Source organism: Lissotriton helveticus, chromosome 8, assembly GCF_964261635.1.
Source record: "Lissotriton helveticus chromosome 8, aLisHel1.1, whole genome shotgun sequence".
Lineage (NCBI taxonomy): Eukaryota > Metazoa > Chordata > Amphibia > Caudata > Salamandridae > Lissotriton > Lissotriton helveticus.
This window is the reverse complement of record NC_136069.1, coordinates 1629007738-1629018351: the sequence shown is the minus strand read 5'-3', so window position 1 is coordinate 1629018351 and position 10614 is coordinate 1629007738. Positions and strand designations below refer to the sequence as shown.

The 10614-nt window shown below is 48.1% G+C and overlaps 1 protein-coding gene across 2 annotated transcripts in view; it reads right to left on the bottom strand.

Annotated features, from left to right (window-relative positions):
• Window positions 1-1030: 1030 nt before the first annotated feature.
• LOC144773578 (uncharacterized) overlaps window positions 1031-10614 on the bottom strand; it is a 150361-nt gene continuing 140777 nt past the window's right edge. For both annotated transcript variants that reach the window (XM_078658698.1, XM_078658697.1), the window contains one exon: window positions 1031-1566. The gene's annotated coding sequence lies outside the window, so the exon portion shown is untranslated. The remainder of the gene's footprint in view (window positions 1567-10614) is intronic.

Genomic DNA, 10614 nt, shown 5'->3' with positions numbered 1-10614 from the left:
CCAACTTACTCTGCACTCCCAGGAGAGCTCGGTGGTTTCTTCTTCTTTTCTCTCTCTCCGCACTATCCGCAAGGTCTCCCGCTTCTTCTCCTTCACCGCCTTAAAACTAATTGTACTAGCTATGGTCGTCTCTCGATTGGACTATGGCAACGCCCTATATCACGGGATGCCAGCCTATAGTATACGACAACTACAGCTAGTACAGAACCAAGCTGCCCGCTTGGTTCACAATTTGTCCAAATCCCATCACATCCCTTCTAAGATCCTTGCACTGGCTCCCCATTCGTGACGCTCCCAGTTTAAGGCTCTGCTCCTTCTTTCATCTCTTCAGCGATCAATGCCTATGCTCCCGCCAGGGAACTCCGCTCTTCCTCAACACCTTTTGACAGTTCCCCGCTTTCGCCGGAAAAAATGGGGGGGCTCAATTTTCCACACTGGCTCCCACTTTCTGGAACTCTCTCCCACCCCACCTTAGATGCTCTTCCCAATACCCTCTCTTTAGAAAGGGGTTAAAAACCTTTCTATTTTCTAAAGCTTTCCCTCAATAAGTTCCTCCTTGTCATCCCCCGATCTGTTTCTCAAGGAATCGGTATACTGTAGCGCCATGAAACCGCCAGGTGTACGTGCGCTTTAAAAATTATTTAAAACTCAAACTCAATATGTGGAAGCAGAACAGTTGCATATCTGGGGCTATGCTATCATTGTTAAAGATATTGCTAGCCCGTAGAAAAAGATTTGCTGTTACTGATACACCAGCATTTGAAATTCTTAGACTTCTGGAACACAATGCATCAGTACGAATGCATGTCTTCCAGGAAAGAGGTGTTGATGTAAATCAAAGGTAAAAAAAAATTATTCAGATGTTGTAAAACACAGGTAAAGTGATAAAAGTAGTAAGTAACTCCACATGAAGATTATGATGAACTCCACCACAAAGAGAGAAGCTCTGTCCCTATTGTTTGCTTGACGTGATTGCAACCTGGAAAAATAAATACCACGTGTACTGATATTGAACACCAAATTCTGCGCAGAATATTGAATTTTTTTTTTTAATAGAAATTTGCGCTCTTCTGTGCTTTAGAAAACATTTCAAAAACAAATTGCAAACATTCTTTCTGCCACTATATCCAAGCCCAAGGTGAGCTTAATAGCAGTCTGTCACAATTTCCCTCCAAAGAAAGGCTTTGGGATTAATAACAAATGACCAAAGAGTTCTATTTCTGAGTAGATCATGTTAGAATGTTTGCATTGAACATGGAGTTTTTCAACATTCCGTTGTCAAGCACAAGTTGTAGGGTCTGTGTTTAATGTAAGGAGGTCCACAGCGAGTTCCATCCACACTGGCCACATGTGAAGAATTTTTGTCCTGCACAGCTTCTTGTTGCTCAATAAAATTAACCTTCTAGCCATTTTCCAAATGTTCAGTGGCAATCAAGTCCATATGATCCCTGGATTGATCGATGCAGAGTGGTCGCACCTTCCTCAAATTCTCACGAGATGCTGGCGCGACTTCAGTTTATTAGAACATCCCTGGCACACTGATCCATTCTTCCATTAACTGGTCACCTGCAGGAGAGGTAGCAATGGACTAGAGTTACTCATGTTCCCAAAAAAACACAATACAACGTGAAAGCATTAAGACTCCAACCCTCAAGAGCATATTTAACTGTGCTTCATTTAGTAACTTTGATCGGTATTACACGTCCTACAGATGGTAGGCATGATACTGGAAACAGATTATGCACAGGTTGCATATTTTCTTGCGAAAAACAATTTTAGCACAAAATACTGTCATGAAGTGAATATAGAATAGCTTGAGAAACATGCAATCTTAGGAATGCTGGTGTATCTGCAAAGCAGCATCCACATCCCATCTCTTAGCTAACAGCACTAGAAGACCAGGTTCTAACTGAATTTGAACTCAATCTGTTGAGCAAGCCATTTACGCACCAACAGATCAGTGAACACTATACTGGTGCTTCAAAGTCTGACATTTTGTCAAACTGGAGATACATAAAAAATGCTGAAGGATCATACAATGGAGTAACAAAACTTGCCCCCGCAAAGTGCATGGAGGGGAGCCCCCCACGCTCCAGATCTAGTCAGGTGCTCTCAGGCCTGCCCGTGCATGGTACTTTGAGGGGGCCCACTGGAGCTCGGTGGCCCCACGCATCGCAGGGGCTATTGTTACGCCACTGCAATCATAGTTGAAACAGACATTAATAAACTCTTTCAATAGACATTATCAAAGAACAGGGAAGGTATGCATGTGATACAGACTTCTATAGCAAACTACATTCAAGTACAGATCACTACACCATCAATTAAATTCCATTAAATACTTCGGAGACGTCCTCCCTCCAAACATAAATTAACCTTCATTATTGGCAACATATGGTGGCCCCTGAACAATGCTTCCCTCACTTATGTAGTTCTCCGCAATCTCTTAAATACTGGCCAGTCAACATCAATCCTGAAGAAAAAAACCTTGAAGAAACTTCTCAGCTGAGCATGAGTCAAAGGTCTCACACAAACTATCAACAGCCATCTACCTGCGAACAGCCAGTCTGGATTTCGATCTGGAAAAAGTATCACTAACATTGTCCAGGATATACACTGGATACTAGATGAAGGAAACATGCTTAATCTGGTCACTCGATCTACCAGCAGCTTTCAATACTGTCGCACGTTCAGGTCTTGAATTGGTTCTTTTCTCCCTCTAGTCATGAGTAAGCGTAAATATGAAGAAAAAAAAAAGATGCCATGTGGTATCCAATTATCTAAACCATTCACAATATTTAATATGAAGCTATAGCCACAGAGTACATACATGCAGACAACACATCTACATCAATAAACATCTTGTATGTATAATGCCCTCACCCTTCGATATAGTCACAAAACTCCAACAGTGGATGTCCGACAATTTCCTGAGGTTGAACTTACAGCAATACAGTTTCTCATCACTCCTAAGCTTAAAAGCAAATTTGGCCGGGGATACAATCTTTCTTAAACTCATGTTCAAAGGCAGATATTCATTCCTGGCAAACACCAGCTACACAATTAGGCTTGACTCAACACTATCTCCCCACATAAGGAAACATGACCAATTTAGACCTTCATTTGCTTAGGAAAACTCAAGCACCTTCCGTCATTCTGCGAACTAAAACTAGAAATCTTATCCCACTTGGGGACTTTGGCAAGACTATTGTAACTTGCATCTGGGGATCCCACCCAAGTGAGAGCAGGTGATAACACTTCATCCCAAATGTAGTTCTCACTATTTCAAATGTTATTGTGGCCGAAATAATCCAGTGTGCACTAAATGTGATTTGAAATGCAATTTTTATGTTTCGCCTGCGTGAGCATGTGCTAGCGTATGCACTCTTGCTTGCGAGAGATATTGTGCTGAATAAGGAGCTTGAACTCACCCACTGCTTATCATTCATAGGAAAACAAGTTACTTACCTGTAACTTTGGTTCCCCAGTATTGGTAACTTTCATAGATTCCCATGCTTTGTATCATTCCCCGTCGTCGGAATGGGAGCCTCGGTAGTATAAAAAAGACCATAGAAACAAGAGAAGCCTAGGCCTCATCTCATTTTGTATCCTATCACCCTCTTTTTGTAAAAAGAGACCAAACTTTTGCCAGGACCAATCAGAGCAGTCCTACCCTCTAGAACTTTCCTGAGAGAGCTCAGAGCCTCAGATTTTCGTAGCCGTTGTGCAAACCGCCACTATCTCTGTAAAAAGACTGAGCTTTCCCAGGGGAGGAGGGAGGGCGCATGGGAATCTATGGAAGTTACCAATACTGGGGAACCAAAGTTACAGGTAAGTAACTTGTTTTCTTGCCCAGTATTGGAACTTTCATAGATTCCCATGCTTTGTATCAGAGTAGCTAGCAGTAAATTACCAAGAACACATTTTGTAAATACATGGCATCACATAAGCATATCAGTAATACATATAGCATAAGAAAAACTACAAAATGTGCTCACCAGGATGGAGGGATTGTAGGGAAAGCTCCCCTCTCAATGAAAAAGATTCCGCAGGACTGCATGACCGATAGCCGCGTCGTCTCGTCCTGCAGACTCCAGGCAGTAGTGTTTCGTGAAGGTACGAGTACTGCTGCCCTACATATGTCCTTAATGGCAACTCCCGAGAAGAGAGCCACCGACGATGCCACAGACCTAGTGGAATGTGCACGGACCCTATTGTCCAGTGGCTTGCCCGCTTCCTGATGACAGAATTGAATCGCACTGGAGATCCAGCGGGAAATGCCACTCTTTGCCAAAGGAAAGCCCTTCCGTGGAGCGCTGTAGGACACAAACAACTGGGTTGACTCTCGAAAGGACGTGTGCGCTCCAAATAAAATTTTAAGCATCTCTGAACGTCCAAAGAATGGAGCGTGCGTTCCGCAGGCGTAGAAGGGTTTGGAAAGAAAGATTTCAAAATCAAAGGTTCATTCAAGTGGAACTCAGATGGCACCTTAGGGATAAACTTGGGATTGGTGCGAAGAATAAGACCTTCTCTTTTAAATTGCAGGAATGGATGCACAATTGAGAGAGCTTGAAGTTCACTCACTCTCCTCGCTGTTGTTAGAGCCAAGAGGAGGGCAAGTTTCCAAGACAGGAACTTTAAGTCCGCTTTGTGAACAGGTTCAAATGGAGCTCTCATGAGCTGAGCCAGAACAAGGTTGAGCTGCCAAACTGGTGGAGGTGGACGAACTGGCGGATACGTCCTGAACAAACCCTTTAAGAATTGTTTGACGATCCTAGAAGACCATAAGGAAGGACCTGAAGAACTGCGCCTAAACCTTGACAAGGCCGCCAGATGCACCTTAATTGATGAATGTGCCAAACCAGACTTAGCCAGAGATAGTAAATATGGCAACAATTGATGAGGTTGGGACTTGTAAGGATGGAGACCTTGACCCCGACACCACAAGCAGAATCGCTTCCATTTTGCTTTGTAAGTCTTATTGGTACTTGGTGCTCTGGCCCGAGACAAAACCTCTCTGCATTCCTGGGAGAGTGTTAGATGACTGAACTCTCTGTGCTCAGGAGCCACGCCTTCAAGTGAAGCGATGTCGGATCCGGATGGTACACCTGTCCCTGACTCCTGGACAACAGGGACGGAATGGGTTGCAAGCGAATTGGAGGAGCTTGGGAGAGCCTCAGAAGCTCTGTGTACCAGAATTGTCTGGGCCACGCCGGAGCAATTAGAATCATCTTGCAGGGCTCTGCCTTCATCTTCCTGAGAACGCGAGGAATGAGGGGGGATCGGTGGAAAAGCGTAAAAGAATGCGCTGTACCAAGCCATCGAAAGAGTGTTCCCCAGGGACCCCTGATGGTGAACTCTGCTTGCGTAAAACCGGCATTTGGAGTTCTCCGGAGAAGCAAAGAGGTCAATGGCTGGCGTCCCCCAAACCGAGAACACCCTGTTCAGAATGGATTGATCCAACTCCCACTCGTGGGTCACTTCCGTCTGTCGACTCAAGGCATCCGCCCTGACATTGAGTGTTCCTGCTAGGTGTTCGGCTCGCAGAGTGATGTTGTGTAGAATCGCAAAATCCCAGATCCGTTGAGCCTCTGAGGACAGAGTCTGCGATCTGGTACCCCCTTATTTGTTGACGTAATGCATGGCCGTCGTATTGTCCGTCCGGACCAGCACTGTATGGGTGCGAACTCTGGGAAGGAAAGCCTGCAAAGCCAACCGAATGGCCGTCAGCTCCAGGAAATTGATATGGCATTGGCGCTGTTCCGGACTCCAATGGCCACTGACTTGAAGTTCTCGGAGCACTGCCCCCCAGCGAGGCGTCCGTGGTCATGATCATGGGTGAAGGAGAAATCCTGAATGTCAGCCCTTGCGCGATGTTTTCCTTTAGAAGCCACCATTCGCACGCCTTCCGCATTGGCGATGTAACCAGCACCTTGTCGTCGAACGACCCCTCTGCCTGGCGCCATTGCTTGTCTAGTTCTTCCTGCAGAGGACGCATGCGCAGCCTGCAATGCGGTACCAATGGTATGCAGGATGACATCGACCCGAGAAGGGACTTGTATTGGCGTACCGAAAGACATTTCTTGTGGCAGAGTTGTCGAGCTGATAGCATCAACTTCTGTTGGCGGTCCTCCACTTCTGTTGGCGGTCCTCCGAGGGGCGAGCCGTACATTGCGTGGTGTCCAAGACAGCCCCCAGGAACCTGGCTGTTCTGGAGGGCAGCAGGACTGACTTGCGTTGGTTCAGCTGAAGGCCCAGGCAACGGAACAGATGGATGCAAGTTGACACTGCTTGAGAAGTTCCCTCGAAAGATGGTGCTTTGACGAGCCAGTCGTCCAGGTAAGGAAAAACTTCTAGAGATTGTTTTCGAAGAAAAGCTGCTACCGGTGCCAACACCTTGGTGAACACCCTTGGCGCCGATCGAAGGCCGAAAGGAAGCACCTTGAATTGAAAATGGCTCTTTCCCACTGTGAAGCGTAGGTATTGTCTGGGAGCTGGATGTATCGGAATATGGAAATACGCATCTTCTAAATCCAGCGACGCCAAGTAGTCGCCTGGATTCAAGAGAGGGAGAATTTCCTGGAGAGTGACCATCCTGAAAGAGAGCTTGACGAGATAGGTGTTGAGCTCCCGAAGGTCTAGAATGGGACGCCAAGTGTCTATCGTCTTCCGCACGAGGAAGAACCTGGAATAGAAACCCCGGCCCCTCTGAGACAGAGGCACCGGTTCTATCGCTCCCTTGAGGAACAATTGATGGGCTTCGAGGTGTAGTAGTCCCAGATGTCCCGTGCGGATGGCGGCCGGAGCTCTTGTCGGAGGAAGATCTTTGAATTCCAACACATGGCCACTCTTTACAATCTTGAGGACCCACTGGTCCGATGTTATTGATTGCCAGCTGCTCAGACAGAGATATCCTGCCCCCCACTGATGTGATCGGGAGGGGAGGAAGAGCCGGGAGGCCGCTATTGGCGCTTCGTGTTATCACGGCCCTGCCGGCCCCGCGGCGGATGGCGGGAGAAGGACGCCGATTGTCCCTTTCGCTGATTAGAATACTGGGGCTGATAGGACTGAGAAGGCTGCGAGGAATACCTCTGCTGATTTCCTTTGTACGATGAAAATCCTCTGCCTCGTGCGCCCCTAAAGGGGACCTTACGGTAGGTGAGTGACCCCAAGGACTTCGCCGTCTCCGTGTCCTTCTTGATATTCTGCAGGGCATCGTCTACATGCTTACCAAAAAGCATGTCCCCATCAAATGGCAGATCCAGGATTCTATTTTGGACCTCCTGACGAAACCAGGTGGCTCTTAACCAACCCTGGCGACGTAGCACTGCGGAGCCTGCCAATGCCCGAAAAGCCGTGGAAGCAATGTCCATTGCACAGTCGATAACTTCAGCAGAAGATTTCTCCCCTTCCATAAGCACCTTCTTGGCTTCCTCCTTTGTGGGCTCTGGTAACTGTTCCACGAAGGGTTCCATGTCGCACCACATCTGGCGGTCGTATCGGCCAAGGATGGCCAGAGCATTTGACGCTCTAACAAGCAAGCTGGCCATGGATGAAAACCGCTTCCCAACGTTATCAAGACGCCGACCATCCTTGTCGGGAGGCGTGGTCAACGGTGTGGACGGATTCTTAGACTTGGTTTGGGCTGCCTGAGAGATCACCGAATCAGGCCTTGGCTGACCAAGAAGGCAAGCCGGACTGCCATCCGGAGCCTTATACTTCTTTTCCAGCCTGGGGAGAACCGGAATAACCGTGGCAGGATTCTGCATAATTTTCATCCCTTCCTCCCATACATGTTCGATGATGGGAATGGATTTGACCGATCTTTTGGATTGCTCCTTAAAGTCATAAAGGAAACATTCCGATTCCTCCCTCGTCACCGGCAGTCCAAATCTCTTCGCTGCCCTTTCCATCAGGTTATGAAAACCCCCTATATCCAATGGGGGTGAAATAGTCATGTCCCGAACAGTAGCATCTGGATCAACCTGCCCACTGTCCCCTTGATCCACGTCTGGGTCTTGTGAAGGATCAATCAAGGGATTCAACTGTATAACCTCCTCGTCCGAAGAGGTATCCTGCTGGACAGCATGTACTGGGTCTGGATCCGGTGTACGGACTCGGGCCATTGTCGCTGGTGGTGGCGAGAGGGGCACCACTGGTACCGCATGAGGGTCAATAACCGGTTGAACCTGAGACTGCACCTGAGGTGGTGCGTGCGCAGGCTGTCCCTAAGGATCCGATGGGAACCGTTTGCGATAATCCTGCAGCATCACTTGTAGATCAGTAATAAGTGATGAGGGCATGGCTACCATACCCTGCCCCACATTTTGTCCCACACGAGGAGGGCCTTGCTCTTCCGAAACATATGGATGGAACTGAGTCACGAGAATGATCATAATACTCCTCCGTGTCCGTCTCCTGCATCTTGACATTCAAGTCAGAGGGACTATAGGCCACTCCATAATTATCCTCCTCCTCATCGTCGTCAGATTCGTCATCGAGAAGCATTGTTGGTAGTTGCGAAGAAACTCGTCGCGGAGATGTTATCTCCGGCGTTATCTTCATCTTCGGAATGGGTAAACGCATTTTTTTGACCCGTCGCCAGTCTCGTCGACGGCGTCGTCGTCAAGGCGTTCGATGCCGGTACCACCGTCTTCGTCGACACAATCCTCGTCGCCGACATAGTCGACGGTTTTGTGGACGAACTCGTCGTCATCAACATTACCGTCGACAGCACCTTACTCGTCGTCGACGTGGAAGACGTCAGCGTCGACGAACTCGGAACCCTGAGAGCCGACGAAGTCGTCGTCGTGGAGCTCGCTGCCGTCGACGGAGCCAGGGAAACAGCGGGAACTTTACTTGAAGGAACTGTCGTCGACGTACCTGGTGTTTTCATCGTCGACGACCGCTGTTTTTTCTCCGGTATCAATCCTGAAGTGACAGAAGAGTGTTTGTCACTGGATTTGCTCTTTTTAGACGGAGGAGAAGGGAGAACAACCTCCTTTTTGTCCTTCAAGGATGTAAGCATTCCCGCAGCCTGTCCCTGCCTCTCCTTTTCACTTCCGTGAGGAGATTGAAGGGGACCAGCCCTCTCAGACCCGTCAGAGATCTTGTGAGGGGCCTGAAGAGGGGGCTCAGAAGTAGAAGCACCAGGGGGAGACCTACCCCTCTTCCTGGATCTGTGAGAGGAAGCAAAAGAAATGGAATCCTCATCCTCCGATGATAGCTCCTTCCGAGTCTTCATCTTCTGAAGCCAGGTTAACAGGCGACCTTCTCTGTCACGAAGAGTCTTGTTCGAGAAGGTTCTGCAGATCTTGCAATCTGTGGCCTTGTGGTCAGGATATAAGCAATAAATACAATTGTCATGCTTATCTTGCACAAAAAGTCGTTTTTCCCCACAAGAGGCACAGGGCCTGAATAAGGCCTTTTTAGGTCTCGTCCTTTACCATTCCGAAGGAATGGGAAATGGCCGAGAATTCAAGTGCTCTAACTGATTGTCAAACCACCGCTTTTTTTCGTGGCGTTTTCTTCGAGTGCACGTACAGGCACGCGCTTTTGGCCCATACACTTTCATGGCCATCTGTTCCTGTTCCTCAATGTCCCTCCCACCCTTCGTTTGATCTTGCCGCGAGTTCAGGCTAATGGCCCTCCCCCAGCACAGAGCGCGCATCGCGGCCGCACAGCACATCAAAGGGCTTCTCCCAGCGTGTGCTGTGCAGCTTCTCCTCCCCTAATTATGTGGCCGGCCGTACTTGTGTTTCCTGGCCGCTTCCCGGCCGCTCTTGTATTTAATTAGCAGCAGCAGCATTTCTCCTGCGCCAGGCCACATCAAAGGCTCTGTGCCACTTTCACCCACACAGCAACACTTACAGGACGCGCAACGCCACACTCACCCGCGCGCGCGACGCCACTCGCGACGCCACTCGCGCGTGGCATCGCGCGCGAGTGGCGTCGCGCGCGACGCAACGCCACTCACACACGCAACGCCACTCACACACGCAACGCCACTCACACATTGTGGGTGCAGATTCAGAGAAAACTCAGCAGCACCACCACCATTGCAATGCAATAGGTCTCGTTTTAACGCAAATTTAAGCTATAGGCCTTGTAAATGGCAAAGCCTTTTATTTATGTTCCAAAAACCAGAACGCAAAAATAAAGGGCATAATCATTTACAATGCTAATAGTTCAGACTCGCGTTATTGCGAGACCTATTGCATTTTCAATGCTTGTTCTCCTTGTCAGACATGTCGAAGTTTCCAGTAAAGTTGAAGAATAAGTAGAGAAATTGAGAAAAACTGAGCAGAGCTCAGTGGAGACTCCCTAGCACAACGTGCGGTAGAAAAATCTGAGGCTCTGAGCTCTCAGGAAGGTTCTAGAGGGTAGGACTGCTCAGATTGGTCCTGGCAAAAGTTTGGTCTCTTTTTACAAAAAGAGGGTGAGAGGATACAAAATGAGATGAGGCCTAGACCTAGATTTCTCTTTTGTTTCTATGGTCTTTTTTATACTACCGAGGCTCCCATTCCGACGACGGGGAATGATACAAAGCATGGGAATCTATGAAAGTTCCAATACTGGGGCAATCATCAGTTACTCTTTGCTGTCTTGTAACTG